This window comes from Pan paniscus, chromosome 4 (assembly GCF_029289425.2).
Source record: "Pan paniscus chromosome 4, NHGRI_mPanPan1-v2.0_pri, whole genome shotgun sequence".
NCBI classification, from domain to species: Eukaryota; Metazoa; Chordata; class Mammalia; order Primates; family Hominidae; genus Pan; species Pan paniscus.
This window is the reverse complement of record NC_073253.2, coordinates 145,560,043-145,585,412: the sequence shown is the minus strand read 5'-3', so window position 1 is coordinate 145,585,412 and position 25,370 is coordinate 145,560,043. Positions and strand designations below refer to the sequence as shown.

At 47.4% G+C, this 25,370-nt stretch overlaps 1 long non-coding RNA gene across 1 annotated transcript; it reads left to right on the top strand.

The window, feature by feature from the left end:
* Positions 1-1,651: 1,651 nt before the first annotated feature.
* Positions 1,652-23,311, top strand: LOC117980405 (uncharacterized). Its single transcript, XR_010112236.1, has 7 exons — positions 1,652-1,843; positions 2,538-2,673; positions 5,504-5,604; positions 10,656-10,819; positions 11,881-11,986; positions 16,501-16,584; positions 21,730-23,311. It is a non-coding gene; the product is annotated as an uncharacterized LOC117980405 (long non-coding RNA).
* Positions 23,312-25,370: the final 2,059 nt, after the last annotated feature.

Sequence of the window (25,370 nt, the reverse complement as noted above, 5' to 3'; positions counted from 1 at the left end):
AACTCCCCCACCCCCAACAGAGTTTGGACTTGCTCTGAGGGCATTAGATAGTCTCTGACTGGCTTTTCTGAGGAGGTTGACCCTGTTTTGTGTTTTTGAAAGATTGCTAAAACCAAAGCACATACCATTAATACTAAATGTGAGGCTGTTGTAGTTGTTGAGGGAAGGATGGCAGGGAAAAGGTGAGGTAGGCTGGAGAATGTTAGAGTGAGCTGTTCTTAACTTCATGGACCCATTGAGAATCTGAGGGCAGCATGTTTCTTACGGGTGCAGGAGTCTCTAACCCTAGGAGGTCCAGGTATGTGGTTATCTTTGTCTTGAACTTGAATGGAAAATGTTATGTGTCTGTACACATTCAACATTTCCCTTTTTCTTGAGCAAATATTTATTGAGTACCTACCATTGGGGTTGGAATAGTCTCTACTCCTATAGAGCTTACAGTCTAGTGATGGAATTGTCTCTACTCCAATAGAGCTTACAGTCTAACGGAGGAGACACATACTAAACTAATAGTCATACAATACAGTGTTACAAACAGCGGGTTAAGTGCAGGAAGGAAAAGGATAGTGTTTTCTTATGTAATAATATAGTGTTTAAAAGCTGCACTGGAGTCACACTGCCTGGGTTCAAATTCTGGCTTTGCCTCATTAACTAGGTGACTTTGGGCAAGTCACTGTGACTCAGTTTCTTTATCTGTACAATGGAGATAATTATAATTTCTACCTCACTGGGTTGTCATAAGGAGTAAATGAATTCTCAGCAGAAATGCTTAGAGGAGCTCTGAACAATAGCACTCTCTGTGTGCGTGTGTGCTATTATTGTGAAAGCATATAACAGGAAGGAGGGATCTATTTTTTTCTTGGGAGTTAGGGAAGGATTCCCTGAGAAATTAATGGTTATGAGGAAACCAGAACTGTGTGTAAGGGAGAGTCAGAGAGAAGAAACCTGAGCAGAGGGAAGAACCTGTGCAAAGGGCTTAGGGCAGAAGGTACAGCTGAGAGAATAGACACAAAAAGGCCTTTGTAGCATGGTCCGGAGGGAGAGCAGGGGGACTGGGGAGTGTAGAAGGTGGGCAGAGGGCAGACTCCATGTGAAGGATTGGCCACATCAGGGTTTTTTTTTCTCCATCCTAAGAGCCATTGGAAGCCACTGACGGTGTAAGCCCAAGAGGTACAGGATGAAATCTGAATTTTACTGTGACCTGTGTGCCTGCCCAGTGGAGAGTGGAGTGTGTCTGGTGGGTATGAGTAGATGTGGGAAGACAAGTCAGGGTTAGGAGTGCAGGCAGGCATCCAGGGAGAAGACAGTGTGTGTGTGTGGGGGCGGCGGGGGGGGGGGGCGGGTGGTAGGTGGCGGGGGCAGCGGGGAGGGTGCTGGTGGCAGTGGAGTTGAAGAGAGTGGAAGGTTCCCAGAGTTAATCAGGAACTAAAGTTTTCACAGAGGTGTGTTGGAATGGGAGGGGAAGGAAGAGGCAATGTCAGAATGGACCTTGAGGTTTCTGTGCAAACAAGTAGGCAGTATCTTTCACTGAGATAGAAAAAACTGGAAGAGGACTGAGACAGGGGGGTGGTTTGATTGAGGAGAGGAGGATGTGGACAGAGAGGTGAAAGTATATATTCTATATTAGACATCTTGAGCTTGAAATGCCTTACAGTCACCACATGCAGATGTTGAGAAGGTTCTTGGAAACCTGGGTTTGGACGTGGCGTGGAGGTCTGGGCTAGAGATGAAGATGAGAAGTTGTCGATAGAGAGATGATAATTGCGGCTGTGGATGAGGAGAAGCTTACCCAGGGAGAAGAACGTGGAGAGAGAAGAGAGATGGCCCAGGATGAAGTTTTGAGGTACATCTACAGATTAGGGCTGTGTACAAAAGGATCTGCCTGCAAAGGCTGATCAGGAGTGGCTGGACAGCTTGGAGAAAGCCCAGGAGAGTGGGCTTATGGAAGGAGGCCAAGGGAGACATTTTAGAAAGCTGGGAAGACTTGATGGAGGGAATGCTCTGAGAGGTCAGATAGGAGGAGGGTGCAGCCCTGGGCTTTGGTTTATGGACAGGCGTGGAGATTGTTGGGGACTTAGGGAGGGCTATTTACGTGTGGCATGATGGAGGGGGTCAGATGGCAGTGGTCAGATGAGTGCAGGAGGGATGAGGGAGGCAGTGGGTCTTTCGAGAGGTTTTTGTATAAAAAGGACGAGAAAGATAAAGTGCTAGGGCCAATATGTATGTTAGGGGAGGTGTGTTTCAAGGTAGAAGAAACCTGAGATTTGTTTAAAAGTGAATGGCAGATCCAGGAAAGAGAGGTTAACCAAGAGTGTAGGAAATAGGGGAGATAATCAGCGAGTAAAGTTCTCTCAAGCATGTGCGAGGGGCTGGGATCAGGCATGTGGGTTGGGGGGGTTCGTCTTGGGGAGGAGGAAGGATGAGTTCTCTAGAACCCAAAAGCAGGAACAAAGAGAGGATGGGTGCAGATGTAGATGTAGGTTTATAGTGGGATGTTAAGGGAGATTTCATTTTGAGCTTCTATTTTTTCTGCAAAGTGGGAGGCAAGGTCTTCTGCTGAGAGTGAAGAAGAGGTGGTGAGGAGTTTGAAAGAAGAATGATCATTCAGAGTGTTGAGAAGCAACTTGCCCACAAAATCCCCAATTGCCTGACAGCCTTGGCTCCCCAGTTGAGGTTGGTGGTCCTTATGTATGTGTGTCTCGTCCTGTCCTGCTGAGTGAATTCCTCCATCAGGGCTCACCTACCCAGCTGCAGGCTGGGGAGATGTATGTACATAGTGGGATTTATCCAGGCCTAGGGCTTTGCCAGATGGGTGGGGAAAAAAGGGCACAGGAGTCTAAAGTATTGGCAAAGAGATGCTAAAATTCTGGGTCCTGGGATCTACACTGGGTAGCGAGGGAAGCAAGGCAGATGGGATGTTTGCAGGGAGAGAGTGGAATCCTTCACGGGCCAGGCCTTATGAGGGACCCCTGAGATCAGAGAGGGCTGGGAGCTGGAACTGGTGGTGACACCCAGGTTTCTGCTTGGGTGGCTGGGTGGGTGATGAATATACATGATGAGCATACAAACCATTGTAAGATCTAAGATTTTTTTCCACCAACACCTCCAGGAACCAGTTTTCATTTCCTCGAGGGCATCAAGGCCCCATTTGAGAATGCATGCCTTAGTAGAATGTAAACTCCCTGAAGGCAGACTTACCTTTGCCTTGTTGGTTGCATTATTTCCAACATTTTGCACAGTGCCTGCATACAGCAGGCACTTAATAAGTATTGGCAAGTGCAGGAATGGTTACAGACCTCTCCTGAAGAAGAAGGGAGGGCAGGGCAGGCAAGGTGCTCACTGAGTTTAGGCCTGGAGGCAGGAATGTGGAAGGCTTTGGAAGGCAGTGGGGAAGGAACTGGATTGTGCATCCTTGGCTGACCCTGGAAGAAATGCAGAACTGGAATTAAATTAAAGAACGAAAACAAAACCACACCAGGATTGTCTAATACCTTCTGTCTGGCAACAGGTTGTTTGTTTTTGTTTTGCTCCTAATAAAATTCATTGTCGGCACTTATGCTTTGTCCTCGGCTCCTGGGAGGCTGTCTCTTCTGTGGACAATTTCTTTATTTCCCTCATTTTCCAAATCATACCCTTCACTGAATTGCCTCAGGGCCCAAGCACAAAATTAGAACATTAAACTGATAAAATATAACATGGCAACAATTAAGACAGCAACAAACAAAACAGTGCATTAAAAAAAAAATTAGCCTCAGAGCATTTCTCTACCAGTAAGAGAAAATGCCTTTGTTAGTGGTAGAAGCCAGATGCTCCCAGACCACTGAACTGCAAGTGCCTCTCGGGGAAGCAGCATGCTTTAGTCACCTTGGATTCCCATGCAGGGCACGGCGAGGTCACTTAGGAAATGAATGAAGGAAGAATGAACAACAGAAGAGAAGGAAGCTCAACAGATGGGGCACTCTACCTGTCTCTCCCAGCAGGAATGGCTCTGACACAGAGGTGGGAGGTAGCAGCGATACAGGAGAAAGGTTACTGGGCCTCTCCCCTGTGTTACTGTCAGGAGTCAGGCCCTTTTCGCCTGGCTCAGCTGTGTGACCTTGGGCCAGTCTCTTGCCCTCTCTGGTCCTCAGCATTACCTTCTGTTAAATGAAGCTGTTGAACAAAGACCCTTCCAGTAGTGGAACTCTTAAGAGAAGGGCCCATCTGGGAAGGGTGCCCTTCCCAGTAGCTCCCTTCATCCATTGTAACAACAGGTTTTCCCTGGGCCAAGTCATTTTGGCCAGTAGATTTCCCAAGACTTCCTTCCCTTTCGTGAAATGACACGAAATCTTTAATCTCACAGGAGCTTTTAAAGGTTTACAAGTTGTTACTGAAGTAACAAGTTAAACAATTCAGAGATATATTAAGACAAAGTCCATCATTTTTCCCTCCCTCTTAGCCATTCCCAGCCCACTTCTCCACACTAGAGCCTCTTCCTTTCCCAATCAGAAAGAAGCCTGGTATTCAATCCCTTCACATCATTTCTCTGCCCAGACAAACACAGACATCCTTCATATGGTTTAGTCCTCCTTCTCCTTTTCCTTTTTCACTTCTCTTTACTTCTTTTCTTTTTTCTTTTTCTTTTCTCTTCTTTTTTTTTTTTTGAAACGGAGTCTCGCTCTGTTGCCCAGGCTGGAGTGCAGTGGCCTGATCTCGGTTCACTGCAACCTCTGCCTTCTGGGTTCAAATGATTCTCCTGCCTCAGCCTCCCAAGTAGCTGGGACTACAGGCATGTGCCACCATGCCCAGCTAATTTTTGTATTTTTAGTAGAGATGGGTTTCACCATGTTGGCCAGGCTGGTCTTGAACTCCTGGCCTCAGATGATCCACCCGCCTCAGCCCCTCAAAGTGCTGGGATTACAGGCATGAGCCACTGCACCTGGCTTCTTTGCTTCTTTTCTTACAAAAGGGAATCATACTAAACACTCAACTCTGCAACTCTCTTTTTTCACCTAATAACAATACAGCAGAGCTATTTCTCCAGATGCTGGGATCTGCCACACTCTTTTGAGTAATAGTAACAGCTATCATTTGTTGAGTGTGTGCAGTGAGCTGGAGCTGTGCTTCCAGGCTCCAACACTAACCAATCAAAACCTCACAACATCCTATAAAGCATGTCAAATGGTTGTAGATGAGGAAACTGAGGCTCAAGACAGGCTCCAGCTGCCAGAGGGCTCATAACCAGTCCCTCGGTAGGGCCATCAACAGACAGAGATGGGAGATGATATGACACAGGTTATTCGCCTCTAGTTTTTTGGCTAATAGAGTAGTGTTGCTCTAAACATCCTAGTAAATACATCCTTGCAGACTGGAGCTTTAATTCTGTATGATGTAATTGCAAGTGGACCAGAGGGGATGCATGAGTTTTATTTTAATAGCTAAAGCCCAATTAACTGCCAAAAGGGTTGTAGCAATTCATAGCCTCATCAGCATAATTTCTTATTTTTGTGGTTTTATTTCTCAGAGCTACAAGGGTCCTTGGAGAGCATCTAGCCCAGCTCGCTCCTCTTGCTGATAAGGAAACAGGCCCAGTGACAGGAAGTGACTCGACAAGGACCCCAGCAGGTTAGAGGCAGAGGGAAGTACCTGTCTACCTTTCCCTGGGCCATAGCCACATCCTCTTCCCTCCGCGCTGCCCCTGCCTTGTCCTCTCCTGTCCACTCTCCATGCTGCACTTGGAATCACATCACTTCCCTGCTCATTAAACCTCCCCTAGCTTAACCGCTGACCACAGGCTCAAGTCACAGCTTCTTCTTAGGCATTCAAAGCCCATCCCAGTCTGTTCTCTGGTGTGTCTCCTATCATCCAAACCAGCAGCTAAATCTTGAGTACTCTCTGTCCTCAGAACATCTCACTCCCTTCACACCATTTGGACAGAACTGCCTTTTTGCTCTTTGAAGTTTGACTGTTTCCTATTTATCTTTCAAAGCCAAGTGCAAAGGCCGCCTCTGCGATGGTGCCTTCCCTGACTGCCCAGCCTTCCAACCCCGGGCAGTCAGTCATCTGTGTTCTGCGACAAGGTGGCCCTGCCTCCACCCCTGGCTGCTTCCTCCCGGAGGTCATGTGTTGCAGAAGAACCAGCCAGGAGGGGGCAGTGCACAACCAAAGAAAGTTCTCTCAAAAGGTCAAGGTCACCAGAGTGCCTGGGGCCTGCCCAGTGTGGCCACCTGTGGATATCAGGTTCCACCCCAGTGGCAGGACCTTTGGCTAGCTCCACCCCTCCGTGGGCCTCAGTTTGCATCTCTGTGCAAAGGCAGGGTTGGACTAGCTCAGTGTTTCTGAAAGTGTGGTGATGCACAAAGTGACTTCAAGAGATAAAAAGATGGACATTTTAAAATGGAAATCATTATGTATTTATTTTAATGTGTATTAGACAAAAAATAACTAGCACATCAAACCTGTTATTTCGCAGATATTATTGCTTAGAATGGGGCTAAAGTAGGCATTCAAGTAAAAAACAGTGAGTCAATGTAAAAGAAAGTACCAATTAAATAATATACAGGTGGTAAGACAGCAGTGAATGGCTGCAATCGGGAAAACATTAGTCTGCTTTGATGTCTAGAATGCTGTGATTTGCAGACTCCTGCCTTTGGTAGGGGTGGAGACAGGGAGAAGGAGCTGCTCCAGGGCTGGGAGGCTGGGCCTTGGGCAGAGGGTCAGGAACTCAGCAGATGGGCCATGTGCCCCTGCCCCCCAGACCCTCCTCCACCTGTGGAGGGTACGAGGGCTGGCTCCCCCTCCCACCTTCTTTCTCAGCTTCTCTGCGGTTACTAAGGAGTGGGAGGCTGAAAGGGGCCTCATTCTGGAAGCTCATCTGCTCCCTCATTCTCACCCAGCACCCTGCTTGGCATAAACTATTCAGGGTGATGATGATTAACAAGGATGCAGGAAGGCACTGGGGATGGGGAGAGAAAATAGGCGATGTGGACAGAGTTTGCTCACATATCTGAATGTCCAACCTGCCACGATTGTCTAATGATTCCTAAGTTTAGCTGTGCAGTGGAATCACCTGGCTAGTCAATGGAAATACAATTCCAAGGCCTCACATCAAGCAACTCCCATTTTGGGACCCCCACATCTGGGCTTTTAAAATCTCTCTAGTGGATTCTGAGGCTTCAAGGTTTCGAAGTGCACACCTCCCTCAGTGTACCTGTCGAGATTCAGAGAGGTTGTGTCACTTACTCAAAGTCACCCAGCAAGTCAAGAGCAGTTGTCCTGACTCCCAGCTCAGTTCTTCCCACTGAGTGTCCCTTGTTGAGCCTAGTCCATGGTTAGCAAAGACAACTCCGCTGAAAAAGTAGTGGGGTTTCTTTGAGCCTCCCTCTGGGCTTGTCAAGGACTTTCTACAGAAGAAAACAGGCTGTATGAGCTACCATCTGCTGAGAAGGCCAGACAGGTGGCGAGGGATGGTGGTGGGAGAAGGTGGAGGGAGATGCCAATGGAGGGGGTGGCTGGGAGACGTGGCCTCCTCTCACAGTTGCCAGCCTGAACAGTCAGCCTGCTGAGGGCAGGAGCTAGTCCACATGCATGCCATTAGCCATTGGATTTTCACATGGGATCCTTAAGGAAGAGAATTAGGGCCAATGAATGGGAAGTTAATTCCAGATGAAACTCTCAAACAGTAATCAGTGACCTGGAAGACAATTGACCTTAGGGCAACTGTCCAGCTCCCTGATTTTTAATAACTAAGATATTTGGCATGTGAAAAATGCAGGGACACACACATACAGTTCCATGTTCCCATGATCTAGATTTCTTTCGTTCTTTTTGAGACAGAGTCTTGCTCTGTTGCCCAGGCTGGAGTATAGTGGCACGATCTTGGCTTATTGCAACCTCTGCCTCCCAGGTTCAAGCAATTCTCCTGCCTCAGCCTCCCAAGTAGCTGGGATTACAAGCATGCGCCACCAAGTCCAGCTAATTTTGTATTTTTAGTAGAGATGAGGTTTCACCATGTCATCCAGGCCAGTCTCGAACTCCTGACCTCAGGTAATCCAAATGCCTCAGGCTCCTAAAGTGCTGCGAAAGGTGTGAGCCACCATGCCCTGCGTAGATTTCTTTTACTTTTTTTTTTTTTTTTTAGAGACAAGTGTCTTGCTCTGTCACCCAGGTTGAACTGAGATGGTGATCATAGCTCACTGCAGCTTGAAATTCCTGGGCTCAAGCGATCCTCCTGTTTCTTCCTCCAGAATAACTGGGACTACAGGCACACACCACCATGCCCAGATAATTTTTAGAAACTTTTTGTAGAGACAGGATCTTGCTTTGTTGCCCAGGCTGGTCTCGATCTTCTGGCTTCCAGTGATCCTCCTTCTGCCTTGGCTTCCTAAAGTGCTGGGATAAGAGGTGTGAGCCACAGCAGCCGGCCTAGATTGTGAAAAAAGACATTTCAAATACATAAGAGCATCTCAGTTCATTTCCCTTCCCTTTGCCCAGAGATAGTCACCAGCCCATTCCCGGAAGTTGGCATGAGTTGTTCCTGCACATGTTTATGTATACATGCTATACATGTATTCATTCATAAAACATAGAAAGTGTTGCTTTGTAGCTTTAAACTCTCTGTAAATGACATAATATTGTGCATAGCCTTCTGCAACTTGCTTGTTTTCATTCAACATTGTGTTTGAAATTTATCCACATTTGATGTGCAGAGCACCAGTATACACATATCCACTATTCAATCAATTTCATTGTAGGGGCATGTACTACAGTTTATCAATCCATTCTCCTGTTGATGGGCATTTGAATGATGTCCAATTTTCCATAATAAAAACCGCACTGCCGTGACCATCCTCATGCGTGTCTTGCATGTGCCTGGGGAAGAATGGCCGGGTGTGTGAGTATCTTGGGGCTCCCTGCCATTGCCTGACTGTATCTGAAAGGGTCAGTTTCTGTGGCTCCACATCCAGACTTGACCTGGCAATAGTCAGACTTTGGGATGTTTATCACTCTGATGGGGGCCAAATGTCTCTCGTTCTTGTTTTTAAGTTCTATTTCTCTGAAGAGTAGAGTTAAACCGTTTTCATAATTGTGCTAGTGGTTTGGATTTCCTCTTCTGTGGATCGCCTTTTGTACCCCCTGTCCGTGTTTCCATGGTGCTGTTTGTGTCTTTCTTATTGATTTGCAGGAGCTCTAATCTTGTGGTCTGCTGCGACTGTCTTTTGTTAGTCTGTGAATTATTTTTTCACTTTATTTGTGCAGTCTTGCGATGCACAAAGGCTTTAGGTTTGAATATAATGAACTGCGTCAATGTCTTCCTCTATTGTTTGGGGTTCTACAATCCGCAGCAAGCTGAGGCCATTTCTTGGCGTGGCACTCTCCTCAGGAGGCCTTGACCTCAGGTGGAATGTTAGGAGCACGGGCTTTAGAGCAGGGCCCACTTGGGTTGAAATTCAGGCTGAGTGATTTATAGGCTGGTGAACTTGGGGATAAGTCATTTTACCTTTGGGTTTCAGCTTCTTTACTTGTAAAATAGGGAAGAGAACTGTCTTGAGCTCTCAGGGGTGCTATGAGGCTGGAGGAAGCAGGTCAAGGCACAGTGGGAAGTCTTGAAATCCCCCAGGGAGAGGGAGGACTCACTGAGAAAAGCCTCATAAGACGCTGCTCCCTGAGAGCCATCCAGTGTGAATGTCCTAATCTTGCCTGGCCCCAAGATTACAGTCTCTTCAAATCTAACTTTGCATCTGCAAGTGGAGCTGAGTCTCTGGAGGAGCTGGGACATGCGAGACATGAGACACCAGTCTCCCTCCTTTTCCCTCCCACCCATGGCCCTGGGTTCTGAGCTGTTCCTGGGGCCATGCTTGGTGACTCTGGAAGCAGGAACTTATGGAAGTGGCATACGTGATGTCTCAAGAAAACCGGAAGAGGACGGAGGATGTATCCCATGGCCTCCATACACCATGGCCACTCAAAGCTGCCCAGTCAACCTCGCAGCAGGGTGGGGAGGGCATCTGAGGGCTCCAAGAGAATATTTGTCTGGGGAAAGAAAAGGACACATGTGCCTTGTCACTTTCACTCATATGTGACCACATGCCAGCCCACACAAGCAGATCTCTTGAGGCCATGGCAGGGGGCTACCCCATCACCTCTGAGCAGTTCAATCCTGGGCACAGCATACACAGGAACAGGTTTGGAGGGGAGGTGGGCAGAGGCCTCTGGGTCCAGCAGCCTCTTGGACAAGGCCACAGAACCCATGGCAAATAGGTCTGGATGATGCCTCCTTCTTCGTCCCACTTACTGACCGTGAGTCACCCCACCATCACCACCTCTGAAAGGTCAGCCTGCTCACACGGCCAGAGCACTGGATTCCAGTGGAGAATGTAGTTCAAAAACTGAAGCCTGTTTTTGGAGAAGATGATGTATACACATGATGCAAACGTGTAAAGGTATGCAAAGGGTACCGAGAAAAGTAAATCTCCTGGGCTCCCATCCTCTGTTCCCCAGCTTCTCGGTTCTCTTCCCAGGAGGATGCAATATTACCAGGGCTTAGATATGACTGCATACACACACACACATACACACACACACGCACAGGCACACAATATTGATAGTAGTACATTATATACGCGAAGGTAAACCTTGCTTATTTTTTCACCCCATCTTCTCTCCCACAAATGTAGGACCTGGAATGTAACAGGCGAGAGTGAATGCAGAATGGATGCATTAGTGGATGAGGTGGTGGAAGGATGAACAATGTCCGTCCAGGTGCAGGCTTTTTCTACTCTGTGTTTTGAGACTCATCCTGTCCCTGAGAGGATCTCTCTCCTTTGGCACATCGCTGCAGGTGGGTAAATTCAGGCCTTCTTGACCCTGGCACAGAGCCATAATGGGGGAACTAAGTGAACCAGGCAGCTGAACAGCTTAATTGTCATTTCCACCAGCAGATGGTTACCAGGGAAACTCAAAGAATGTTAGAACGGGGAGGGGTTTTCAGGCAATGTGGAGGCAGCCTGACAGAATCTCAGAATGGGAAAGGGGACGGTTCCGACAAGTTCTTCAAGAGTTTGATTTTTAATTTTCATTTCAATGATAATCTAAAATAATTAAAAATTTTAACCGGGTGCGGTGGCTCATTCCTGTAATCCTAGCACCTTGGGAGGCCAAGGCGGGTGGATTGCCTGAGTTCGGGAGTTTGAGACCAGCCTGGGCAACCCGGTGAAACCCTGTCTCTACTAAAATACAAAAAATTAGCTGGTGTGGCAGTGCGCATCTGTAATCCCAGCTACTCGGGAGGCTGAGGCAGGAGAATTGCTTGAACCCAGGAGGCGGAAGTTGCAGTAAGCCGAGATTGTACCACTGCACTCCAGCCTGGGAGACAGAGCGAGACTCGATCTCTAAAAAAAAAAAAGAAAAAGAAAAATTTTAGGCCAGGCACAGTGGCTCATGCCTATAATCCCAGCACTTTGGCAGGCTGAGGCGGGTGGATCACCTGAGGTCAGGAGTCCGAGACCAGCCTGACCAACGTGGTGAAACCTGCCTCTACTAAAAATACAAAATTAGCTGGGTGTGGTGGCAGCGCCTGTAATCCCAGCTACTTGGGAGGCTGAGGCAGGAGAATCGCTCTAACCCGGGAGGTGGAGGTTGCAGTGAGCTGAGTTTGCACCATTGCACTCCAGCCTGAGCAATGAGAACGAAACTCCGTCTCAAAAAAAAAAAAATTATATTTTTCGATAATTTGAACATCTGCCTTATAACATTGTATGGACAAGTGATTTCAATGCTGTGTTGATGTTTGCCTTTGTGATCACATTGGCGCTGGGATAATCAATGACTTTACAGCCACCTGAATAAACCAAGATTTTTCTGTAAATCAAACTTAGAAGGTTCTTAAATTTGTGTCTGCAGACTCCTAAGATTTCTGGGCATATTCTTGGGCCAGTGAGAATTGTTTTGGAGGCATCTGTATGTTACTCAAGTATGAGAAACCCTGGTGAGGACAAAAGGACCCCAGGTAAGAGTTGGAAGCTTGGATTCGGCTCCTGTCTCTGCCTCTTCTTATCAATTGGGTCACTTGGACTCTTCTGTCTCTTCTGCTTTAATTTCTCCACCAGTAAAATAGGATCAAAATGCCTTCTTCACAGCATATTAAGAACACAAAATGAGGTAGTGAATGTGAAAGTTCTGACTTTGTAAGCATGAAGCATTTCATCTTATAAAGGAGGGAAACAAGACTTGAAGAGGTGAAACGACATCTCCGTTATCAAACCATCATCGGCAGAGCTGGGCTGGGAGCTTGGGCTTCTAACCCTCAGTTGCCCTGGGCACGTTGGCCACTAGCAGTAATGGTGTGACTAATTCTGGAAAGCATAATAACGTCTCAGGTGGGGCCTTTTGCTATTTGGGCAAACATGCTATCTTTATTTTTATTTGTTGAGAAGATTAAATTAGGGAAGCCAAACAAATAAATAAGCACATTGAATTTCCCACAGCTATACCTCTCTTCCTGGAGCAAAAACAAACTCTTTCCTCAGGCAGAAGGTCAGACAGGAGGCATGTGGGGACAAAACACCCAGGTACTTCAGTGTCAGCCTCCTGGATTTGCTGTTTTGCTGGGTTGAAGGGCCACTGAGCCAGGCGTGTGGGCTTCATGTCAGTACCCAGCTGCTCTGAGGAATGTGTTTCAAGGTTGGGGGCACCCAGGGCAGGCTGAGAGTTCCAGAAAGCAGGGACTGTGTGTGGCTACTGCTGTTTCTCCCAAGCTCAGCTCGGTGCCTTGCACATATGGGTGTGCAATCAATATTTAAAGAATAAGGCCGGATGCCGTGGCTCATGCCTGTAATCTTAACACTTTGGGAAGCCGAGGCGAGTGGATTGCCTGAGCTCAGGAGTTCGAGACAAGCCTGGGCAACATGGTGAAACCCAATCTCTACTAAAAATACAAAAAATTAGCCGGGTGTGGTGGCACATGCCTGTAATCCCAGCTACTCGGGAGGCTGAGGTAGGAGAATTGCTTGAACTCGGGAGGTGAAGGTTGCAATGAGCCAAGATCGTGCCGTTGCACTCCAACCTGGGGGGACAGAGCGAGACTCTGTCTCAAAAACAAAACAAAACAAAACAAAACAAAACAAAACAAAACAAAACAAAACAAAACATAGGAATAATGGAAGGAAGGAATGAATGACTAGAGTCACAGTCTTTGTGTTTAAATATTTGGAGTGGTCTCAGAGAAGATGTATCTTGCAAGTCCAGGTTCAAAATCAGATCCGGAAACAAGGGCTCTCAGGGCAAAATGGTCTTCTGGCCTGGATTTCAGGAATCAGGGAGGTAAGTAGGAAGTGAGGCCCAGTGCAGAGGCTGAAGTCAGTCACAGTGGATCGACTGACTGCTTTGCTGTATCACAGTCTGTTCACTGAGCATCTTCCTCTGTGTCAGGCTCTGTGCCAGTTGCTGGGGATCCCAAGTGAAAAAGGCCCACATGCCAAGAATTCCCACCTATGGTAATGTGCCCCTACTAGTGAAGAAGAGTTTGGACTTTGAAATCACAAAGACATGGGCTCAAACCCCAGCTCTACGATGTATGACGTTGGGCAAGTTATAGTACTTCTGTACGTTTCAGTTTCCTTACCTGTAAAATGGGATTAAGAATGCTAACTTCTACCTTGGATGGTAAATAAGATACAACCCTAAGGCACAGAGTGAGCATGACCATCTGCCTGGGCTTGGATCCCACTAGAAAATGAGCCTATCTCAGGTCATGAGGTCAGGAGTTCGAGATCAGCCTGGCCAACATAGTGAAACCCTGTCTCTACTAAAAATACAAAAATTAGCCAGACGTGGTGGCACACACCTGTAGTCCCAGCTACTCGGGAGGCTGAGGCAGGAGAATCGCTTGAACCCGGGAGGTGGAGGCTGCAGTGAGCCGAGACCTCACCATTGCACTCTGGCCTGGGTAGCAGAGCAAGACTCTGTCTCAAAAAAAAAAAAAAAAAAAGAGCCCATCTCTTCTGTCTGTCCTGAACCCTGCAGGAGCTTCTTTGAGCTGACAGAAGGAAGTGGCTTGGTTGGGCATCTCCCTTGCATGGACCTGAGGTTATTTATAGTTGTTTGGTTATTGTGGTTGTTGTGGTTATTGTTATTTCTATTAAGAAGATTGATTCTACGAATAACCTTGTGCATTTCTCTTGGTGCATGTGAGCAAGGGTTTCTCTAGGGTGGACACAATAACAATAAACAACTGGAGAGGTGAGGGCACTGAGCAATCAGAATGGATGCTGTGGAGCTGGAATGTGGTCCTGGGGGTAGTCTATGGGGTATTAACATTTTAGTTGTTGGATCATGGGGAGTTTGGGTGGATACCTAAAGGAAAGGCTGGGGGCAGCTGGATCACAGGTGGTCACAGGTAAATGGGTGGGGGAGACTTGGAATAGTAGCTATTTACCAACTGGCATGGAAGAATTTCAAGATTCTATCAACCAGTGTGTTCATAATGGTAAGCATGGGTGTGTATGTGCTTGGGAGTATATGTTGCCTAGGAGGGGAACTGTGAGACTGCAGGGAAAGTGATCGATCAGCTTTACAAGATCATACTGGAATGATTTTCCAAGTCACTTATTCCCATAGACATTCCTCCCAGCAGTGTATAAGCATCTGGTTGATCCACATCCTTGCCAACACTTGGTATTGTCAGGATCTTTAATTACTTGCCAATCCAGTGGGTGTAAAAGGATGTCATAATGGTCTCAATTTGCATCTCTCTGAATTCTAATAAGGTTGAATATCTTTTCATATGTTTATGGGCCTAGAGCTGTTTGCTTGAAAGTCCTGGGTCCTGTATATATTAAATATGTGCAGTTTTTGTTTATCAACTACACCTTAATAAAGCCATGAACACACACACACACACACACACACACACACACACACACCACAAAGGCCTGTAATTTTATCCCTAATACAATGGCTAACAGTTAATAGGTGCTCAATAATATTGAATTAAAAAAAAGGGGAGCCTGGTTCCCTCACACCACAGTGAACATTCCACTAAATGCCTTGGACAGCAGCCAGGTAGAGCGGTAAGAGCACAGGACAGGGAGCAAGGATACCTGGGTTCCAGCCTCAGGATGACCACACCATAACTCTGTGGCCTTAGGCAAGGCGCATTGTGTTTTCTGACCTTCACATTTAGAATTGGCCAAGTTGAGGAGAGGCTTAGTCTGCTCACAGGGAGGGCAGTTAAGGGATCAAGTGAGATTATGAAAATCGATGTGTTTTGGGGACTGAAAAGTCCTGCACCAGTCAGGGATTAGTGTTCCCTCTCTGAAGACAATTTAAGAAGGCTCTGGAGCGCAAGGGAGCAGGAGCAGCCAGCCAACCTCCAGCAGGCAAAGAGCATCAGCACCAAGGCTTAAATGCACATCTTCTTCCTTTACACAGCCCTCACCTCCAGGCACCCATCAAGCAGAGAGGGAGCAAAACTCCATTAACTCCTGACCTAAGCGTGCCTTAGGCTACCCTGAGGGTCCATGGGAACCAAAACTTGTGCCAGCCTGCTCTAATGTGAAGCCAGTGGCTCCCTGGTACCTGGTCCTTTCCTGGGAGACCTGACACTGCAGGCTGTTGGACCCACAGGCAGCCACAAGCTTAGCTCCTTAGGCTGAGATGCAGCAATGTGGCCAAGCCATCAGGTCTAATATGTAGGCTCATGGCTCTGTCCTGTGTTCCTTCTGGCCCCACGTGCCTCACTTGTTCAATGGCACGACTGTTAGCTACACAGGCATTTCTGACAGCATGTGCTGTGTGACATTCACCACTGTGGATGATGGTTAAATGGGGGTGGAGGAGACATGGATAGGGGAAGTTTCTGTGGTCAGGTTGAAACATTGAGTAAAATTATTTATGCAGCTAACATTTACTGATTGTGACAGATGCTGGGCTAGGCATTTTATAAGCGTTGCCTCTTGACAGTTTTTTTTTTTTTTGTGATGGAGTCTTGCTCTGTTGCCCAGGCTGGAGTTCAGTGACGCAATCTCAGCTCATTGCAACCTCTGCCTCCTGGGTTCAAGCAATTCTCCTGCTTCAGCCTCCTGAGTAGCTGGGATTACAGGAGCATGCCACCACACCCAGCCAATTTTTTTATTTTTAGTAAAGATGAGGTTTCACTATATTGGCCAGACTGGTCTTGAGCTCCTGACATCAAGTGATCCACCCTCCTTGGCCTCCCAAAGTGCTGGGATTACAGGCATGAAGCACTGCGCCCAGCCATCCCTTGACTTCTTACAATACCCTTAGGAAGCAGGAACTATAATTGGCTCCATTTTACAGGTAAGGAAACAGGCTTTGCAAGGTTAATGACTTACTCAAGCGTCCCTCAACTGATAAGTGGCAGAGCCATGATTCAAACCCAGGCAACCTATTTCCAGATCTCTCGTTCTTCACCAGGTTGAATGAACAGGATTTGCTGACTGGTCAGAGTATGGGGGCTTCGGGAAGGAGATGGAAGCATTCATGTATCTTTCTTTGATTCAGCTCAGTGTCAGTGTCCTGGGAGCTGGCAGAGGAAAGTAAGGGAAGAAAAAGGCCGCACCTCTACCCTCCCAGAAAGAACTTCAGGTAAGGAAGTAAGTTCAGCAGAGTATGGAGGCACACCGAGGTTGGTTTTGGGAGACAAGCCTTCCTAGTGTGGTCTCTTCCAAGCCATGACTTCAGGGATCATCAATCACATGAAGATCTGGGGAAATGGAGCATCGGGCAGAGAAAATGGCATGTGCAAAGGCCAGGAGCTAAGGGAGAGAATGTCAAGTCACATACTCAGCTGATTGAGGGGGTGGGGCATGGGAGGTGAGGCCAGATGTCAGAAAAGGCCTTAACTTTTTTTTTTTTTTTTTTGAGACATGGTCTCACTCTGTCACCCAGGCAGGAATGCAGTGGCAGGATCATGGCTCGCTGCAGCCTCAAACTGCCAGGCTCAGGTGATTCTCCTACCTCAGCCTCCCAAGTAACTGGAACTACAGGCTCACCCACCACACCCAGCTAACTTTTGTATTTTTGTAGAGATGGGGTCTTGTTATGTGGCCCAGGCTGGTCTCAAATTCCTGGGTTCAAGTGATCCACCCCCCTTGGCCTTCCAAAGTGCTGAGATTACGTGCGTGAGCCACTACGCTGGCCCAAGCCCTCAACTTTGAGGCTTCTAGATTGGGGTGGTACAAAGGAGAGACGAGAATGTTGTGAAAGTACCCAGGAACAGTGGAGCTGCTGGCTGAAACTGGGAACATGAGCAGAGCAGTGAGTGAGGGGCTGAGGAGGTGGTGAGAATGAGCTTGGCTTTGGCCCTGATTTTCAAGGGGTCTCTGCTAAGGTCTGTCCCAGTGCTGATCTTCTCAATGTCCCTGGAAGGAAGGCACATCTCACTGTGGCCCCTCCACCCCCACATATTCTGGGCAGGAAGGAGCAGGATCTGTTTTGTCAACGCAGCTTGCAATAAAGACTCTCATTCAGAGAGGCAAACAGCTGCTTGACTATTAATAGGCAGGGCGGCAGCCACAGCCTGCTGGGAGGGCCTCCGCATGCAGTTCTGGAAAGGTGAATCGGTTCCTTCTGCCTGTCTGGGTTTTGCACCCCCGTGGTGGGACAATTGGCCAGGTGCATATTCCTCAGAAGGTCAGTTACCCCCAGTCGTTTCCTGGGGCAGCTTGGGAGCTGTGTGGGCTGGCCCTGCTGGGATGCTGACTCTCTCCCAGGCAGAGGGAGAGGGGGCCCAGAGGCCCCAAGCTGACCAGAGCAGTAGGCATCTAGGGTGACTGGGGTTGGGGGTGATGTTTGGGTGGGGTCTCATAGCTGCTCCTGTGGAAGATCAGGCACCCACCCTTAAGGGGATCATGAAGAGATCAGGGTTGGGTGGCTGGAAGGGAAGGGTGTCAGTCTAGAAGCAAGAGGACTGATAAGAGCAGCTGGGGATAGACAGGGTGGAGGTAGAGCCTGGGATCAGGGAGAACCATGAGGCATCCCTGATCAGGAGCCAGACCAGGCCGAGAGGAGCTTGGAGTCCAGACATGAGAGGGTGAGGCCTAGGGAAGGCCACAGTCTCCTTCCGGCCACCGCCATCATGACGCATGACCTCATTGTGGCCTGGCCAGCCAGATCGCCCATCTGAATGGGCCTGCAGAGAGGGTGGCTGGGAGTGAGCTAACAGCAACCCGACAGGCATCCTGGGCCCCACCGAGGCCAAGTCTTGCTGTGCTAGAGGCCCCGTGGCTGCAGCCCAAGCGGGCGCAGGGCTCACAGGCCCTCGTTGTTATCCGCCACTCAGGTGGCTGCTTCAGGTGGTGGCCACTTCAAAGAAGCCCCATTTAAAGCAGGGCCTTGCCTCAAGTTTCCTAAGGGCCCTGTCCAGGCTAATGAGATCATTAAGAGGCTCCTTGTTAAATGGGTTTAAATAGAGTTTGCCTGTAAGGCCTCTGGCTGAGCCCTGTGCCGTGGCTGTATTTTTTTTTTTTTAATATATGTGTATTTGTACCTGTGTGTGCACCTAACCACGTGCTGGAAAGTGTAGGCTCTGGCCTCACATGGCAGGGAATCCTGGCCCTAGCACTTTTTGATAGTGTAACCTCTGGCCAGTTACCTAACCCCTCCTTGGTGCCGCAGTTTCCCATCTGTAAAAGCAGACTAATAACTGGTGTTGAATTGTACTGCAGAACCTTCAGTGGCTCCCCATTGCCCTCGGGGAGGTGTCCAAGTTGGACACTTGGAATGGTTAGACTTCTGCAGCTTGCCCTTGGCCCCCTCAACAGGTCCATGTCTCACACCTCTCTCTGTGACCACATGGAGCAGTCCTCTCGGTCCAGCCTTCTGAATGCTGTTCATTCATCTTGGAATGCTCCTTCCCTTCACCGTCCTTGGCCTCACCCTTCTTCTTCAGGTGTCAGCTGAAGTGCTTTTCCTGGGAAGCCTCTGTTGATGGGCTGCACTGGTTCCAGTTTGTCCGCCATGACGGTGCCCACCACGCTATGCTGTCATGCCCTGCCATTGTTGGTTTTCTGTGCTTGATGGTAAACTCCATGAGGGCAGGGACTATGCCCCACTCCTCACTTCATCCCTAGGCCCCAGTGCTGCTTGTGACAATTTCAGTAAGTCTCTGTGGTTTGCTTCAGTTGATTTGAAGATTAAGGCTCTGAGTCTCCTTCCATTAGCTGTTCTTGTAGTTGCTCCCTGCTCCTTCCCACCTTCTCACTGGCCTTGACTTAGAGCCTCACTGTAGCGAAGTCTGTACCAGGAATGGGGCACAGGAGGGCCCAGACCTAGATGTCTACGCCCAGCCCACCTGAAAGCACACTACCTTTTCCTTATCAACACCATCCATGATCTCCAACCTCCTGATACTCAGCGTATTGAGAATTCCAATGGAATGCAGAGCATTCCAAGTCTTTGTGATTTTCTTCCAGAGCTCCATAGCAGGTGCCTAGATTGATCCATTTGTATAACCCTGGTGGGCAGGAAGGTAGGGAGGCCTAGGGGGTGATACATAGCTTTGGTGGGAGGTCTACAGGCTGTCTAGCCAGCAGGAGTTGGGTTATAGTCATTACTGAGGGGGTAAAGCATTTTTCAAGTCAAAGTGTAGGAAAAGGGTAAAAATGGGAGGCAGAGTCAAAAAGCAAAGGTTGGGGGCAGGGCAACCAAGAGAGAAGGAGGGTCAGCTTTGAGAAGCACACGGAGGCCAGTAGTTCTGGATCAAGCCTGTGAACAGAGTGAACCCCACATCTAACTTGTTCTACACCTGGGCTAAATACACATCTCTCCATGAAACCAGGGGCTCCTCAAGTGGTGGGACCATATACTCTTCATCTCAGTGTCCCCTTTATTACAGAATGAATCAGAACTCCTTTCAGGAAGTTGGTGCTTAACGGAAGAGTTCTCTCCCCCGGGTGCTTGAAATTGATGATACTATGCTACTACTAATAAAAATAGGTATCATTTGTTGAGCTCTTACCAGGTACCAGGCACTGTGCTAAATACTTTACATTCATCATTTCAAAGACCATCAGATCCCCGAGAGCAGGAACTGAGTCTGCTTTGTCTCACCATTGCATCCCCAGGGTCTAGCACAAGCCTGACACATAGAAGATGTTAATAGATGTTTATTGAATAAACAATCATGCCTGTTATTCCTATTTTACAGATAAAGAGCTGAATCTCAAACAGGCTAAGTAACTAATATTATTCAGCCAGTGGGATAAGGAAGCCAAGATTTGAACTCAGACCTATCTGACCCCAGAGTCCATGGATTTAGCTGTGCTGTGCTGTCACTGCCATTATTTTGACCTGGGAATCAGCGTCATGGCATCACCTGGGCACTTGTTCATGCAGGATCTCAGCTGCATCCCAGTCCTATTGAATCAGAATCCAAATAGTAACAGGATGCTGGGTGACTCAGATATACATTAAAGTGGGAGAAGCTCTCACTCGGGAGTCATTCTGCGCCCACAGTCACTCAGGGGGTCTATGTCCTTGGCTCAATCAAACTACATTTTGCCATTGTGTCCTTTGTCCTTTGCCACGAGACTGCTGAGTGTAATTGTAATGCTGGTGGTGTTGGCCGTGGCCTTTAAAATGATTACCACTTCAGGATCAAAAGCATATTTTCACCTTTTAAATCTTGTTATATGTCCATCAGATTTCTACCACCCCAAGGAACTCACTCATGAGAACAGAGGCAGGGTTTTCTAGCCAGTGGCCTTGCCTCTGAATGGGACCATCTCGGATGAGGTCTCATCCCCATAGGGGCCCTTCTTGATTCCTTGCCTGTCTACATCTAATCATGGAGGTTGTGGATTCTCAGGCTGGTCTCTGTTTGTTATGAAGAGATGATTTAATTCATAAACAATTCCCCAGTGATTTAAGAGGCTCTGCTTGTTTATGTTTTGAAGCTTATGAGTTTAGCCTTCCGAAACAGCATAAAAAATTGCTTCATCTAGCAGAAGAGACAGAGAAGGTGGCTCATGGCTTATTTCACCCAAGCTTCCCCATGCCCCCTTCTCTCTGATCAAGACCTCTCAGGTCCTGGGGCCATCGATCCCAAAGTGTCTCTAGCCTCTCCTACAAGCTTGTATGGTGCCCTTGTTCAAGAATTCAAGTTAGGGATTTGCTCCAGACTTGCCTGACTTCTGCTTACAGGTTTATCTAAATCAATAGTTCTTAACCTTGATTAAGAACTGTGATGAGTTCTGTGAGATGAACTTGAAGGCCTGTGATCACCTGGCAATTGTATGTAAGATTTGGTGCATTTGGTATGGTAGGAGTGGGGGGAGGCCAATAATTGTCTCAATTTCTCAGTGGGGTCTATGACTTCTAAGAGAACTTTCTTGCCTTTTACTGGTCTCTCCTGCCTCTGAACTTTCAGGACCCACATCTGTTTCTCTCATCGTATTCAAGTTGCTTGGGTTATATCTTTGCTAGGCTGTAAGCTCTGTCCAAGTCAGGATGATAGCCAGTGCCATTCACACCAGAGCTTCTGCCCTTTCAAGTGTGAGGCCCTTATGCAAAGTTCATTAACCTCCTGTCTCCAACACACACAAAAGGAATCGTAATTTTGTATATTATTTACAGATAATGTTTGATGCATAGACTACTTCCCAGACCTCTTAAAAAAATTCTAGTCCCTCTGCTCTGGGAATCTGTAGCTCACAGGTTAAGATGTTGATCATAGATAATAAAAAAGGAAACATCCTTCGATATTAACAAGTCCAACACTCCATTTTGCAGATGAGGACGCTAAAGCCTAGAGGAGAGAAGTGATTTGCCCAAGATCACACAGAGAGTTCCTATCAGAGCTGGGGCTGGAAACCAAGTATTCAGATTCCTCAAATTCCATGCCTGTCCTTCACACTCTTTGTAGCCCCAGCTACACAGATATTCTCAAGTAGAAAAGTTAACTATTGGGTACTGAGCTTAATACCTGGGTGACGAAATAATCTCTACAACAAACTCCCATGACACAAGTTTACCCATGTAACAAACAGTCACATGTACCCCTGAAACTAAAATAAAAGTTAAAAAAAAGAAGTGTTTGTGGAATCAATGATTGAATACTAGGCAGGGTGAAAAGCTATTAAAAAGCCTGAATATGCCCATAGATTTGAAGTTTTTGGCTGGGCGCGATGGCTCATGCCTATAATCCCAGCACTTTGGGAAGCCAAGGCAGGCAGATCACTTGAGGTCAGGAGTTCGAGAACAGCCTGGGCAAAATGGCAAAACCCCATCTCTACTAAAAGTATAAAAATTAGCCAGGTTTGGTGGTATGTGCTTGTAATCCCAGCTACTTAGGAGGCTAAGGCACGAGAATTGCTTGAACCCGGAAGGTGAAGATTGCAGTGAGCTGAGATTGTACCACTGCCTGCCAGCCTGGGCAACAGAGCAAGACTCTGTCTCAAAAAAAAAAAAAAAAAGTGAGTTTTCTCTAGATAACTAAAATAAGTTAATAGAGCCTGGTTCTCCTCTCTGCCCCCGGCCCCAAGCTCAGGCTAATGCTGCAGTTTGAGCCTGGAGGAAAAGAAAGAGGGGGCTTCTCTCCTTGGAGTTTAAAATCAAGGAGTGTTAACTTGATTGCATTTGACTTCAACTTCAGTTTTCTAATAAGAATGCTTATCATACAGTTCAAGCATACGTATATTTATTTGATCATTATTTGTTGAACAACTTTTATGCATTGAACACTCTGCAGATGTGAGGGTTAGTAAATCACACATGGCCTCTCTCCTCTGGTTGCCTACAGTTTATGGGATAAAGGCTATACACATAGGCCATGGAGCTGATTGTCCCCATTCTCCTGATTCCAAGTTTGACAGGGTCTTCATTGAGCAGTTGACTCTAAGCAGTCAGGGTCATTTCCTTTTCGTGGTGGGCACTACTGCATCTGTCATTCCCAATGCCACGACTGGAAGGAGCTTGGAGGTCATGCAGTTCAATCCCTTTATTTTGTATGGGGAAACTGAGGCCCAGAGCAGCCAATCAGAGAATCTGGGGCCGAGCCAGGACTATTAATATTACCTGGGTTTTGGAGGTTGGTTCTGAGGGCTGGATCAAGCCATGGGGAGAGAGGAGGTCGTCGTAGGGGAAGGCAAGAGCAAGAGCAATAGCAAAGGCCTGGAGATGGGACTCTGTGTGGGGTGAAGGGAGCAGGGGAAAGGCAGCCCTGGTTTTTCATGTATTGTTCTGGAGTCAGACAAAGAAAGGCTGTCTTCAATGTGAGGCCGATGTCACTATCACAGAGAAGTCATCAGGCCAGCTTCAGAAGCTGAGCCCAGGCCAAGGACTGATGCTGCCCTCAGGCACTAAGGTGCCTGGCAGGAAGGAAAAAGAAATATTGTTATCAAATATACGGAGTACTTCTGTGTATCAAAACGTTTCTGTATGTTGCCCCTGTCAATGAGAAAATTGTTGCTCATCTCACCCTTTCTCAAAGAATCATGAAGACCAAATAATAATTATTGTTATAATGATAATAGCAGCAGCCATTTATTTGAGTGAAACCATGTGCTGAAGATAGAGTTGTGAGCCAGGAAGCATTCTTATACCCCTACTCCTTGCAGAGATAGTCAGAGCCAGTATGTGCACCGATTGTACAGAGAGGATGTTGCCCTGCAGAGGAAAAGGGCCTTGCTCAAGGTCACACAGTGGGCCAGCAGCAGGTGGGATTAGAACCTGGGTCCTCCTGCCCACATGTCAAGGCCTGGCCTGATACCACCCTGGCTCTGCAGCCAGCCCCAGAGAGGATGAGTCCAGCCTTGACCCTCCCGGGGTATGCTGAGCTCTTCCAACAGGCTTTTTCTGTAGACCCCCACTCCCGGCTCTGGAGGCAAGCACCCCCAGAGCTGTGTCTGCTCTCTTTGCCCCACAAGCAAAAGCATCACTTGCAGGCCCAGCTGTCACCAGACCTGCACTAAAGAAAGTGTATTTCTGTCCAGCTGAGTCCTGTCGGCAGCTCCAGAACCACTGACATCTCTAACAATCTCCAGGTGATAGGCTTGTGGGGTTTTAGTCTGCCTCTTCTTATCCGGGGAAGACCATGAGAGGGAAGCCCCAGGTCTGAATGTGAGGGACTGCTTTTGCAATAATGCAAAGCTCTTCCTAGCTCAGAAGAGAAGAAACCAAATGGACTCTCTGGACAATATTCGTGTGGCCTGAGAGGTGAGAGTTTAGGTTCCTTTACCATGTGGCAGAACAAGGAGTTTTACACTAGGTGAACCTAGTGAAGGGACATGCCCCACAGTGAACCTAGGTGATGCCCAGGTACAGCACTGAACAACATGGAACCGCTTACTGAGAAAGAGATGAAAAGTTCAGTTATATTTTCAATCCTTCTCATTATACCATTTCAATTCGATGCTAACGTGTCTTTAATACCTCTCTAAACCTTGCTAATATATATATACACGTATGTATATTAAAACATTTTTTTAAAGAGCAAGCCTTGGACTTGCAGCCTTTGGCAAGCAACAATATCTAGTTAGAATTTAATAGCATTGTTTTTATTGTATTTATTTTTACTTTTAGCTCTTATTTATGGCAGGTGAGACTGGTTTTCCATTTGCAATAGTGATATAAAGTTTCCATTTTAAAGACATTTATTTAAGTTAAAAAAGCTTCTATTTAAAGAAAAAATACTAAATGAATAATAATACAGGTGGTATGCAGACGCAGTCTATGTGCTAAAGGTGGTACGGGAACAAGTAAAATCTGGGAAACTCTGACATATGCAATCATGGAATGAAAAAGTCATATACTCTGAGAATCAAAGACCATTGAATTTCAGAAGCTGATGCTTCTAGGATCCCAGAACACAGCATCTCAGCACCATAAATCCTAAAACGAACAATATAATCTATGAGATGCCTTAAAACGTAGTCTCTCACAAAATATTAGCATGTGGGAGAGAAAGCCTTGAAGCCATCTGTCAGTTCAATTCCCTCATTTTGATGTGAAGAAACTGAGGCCCCAAGAGATTCAGGACAGAATGAAATAACATATGTGAAAGAGCCTTATGAAACATAATGTGTTCTTCAAATATTAAGATATTTGTAAAGGGTCTCCCAAAGTCACAGGGCTTTCCAGCAGAGATCTGGGACTGAAATCAGCACTCTCGATGCCTTTCCCTGCAGATGGTACTTTCTTGGGCCCCCTCAGCTATGGCGAGGCTCTTGAGGCTCAGGCCTGGCCTCTGCTGGAGCTGGGAGCAAATCTGTGGGGGGATGGCCTGCTGGGCCCCCTCCAGAGATGAGAGCAGAGGAAGGGGAGGCCATGTTCAGGGGTCCTGGGCAGAGGGAATGGTGCAGTGCTGTGTGGAGGGGGTTGGGGACATACTTAGTCTCCTCTATTCTCAGAGCTGTACAGTTCTCACCTGCAAA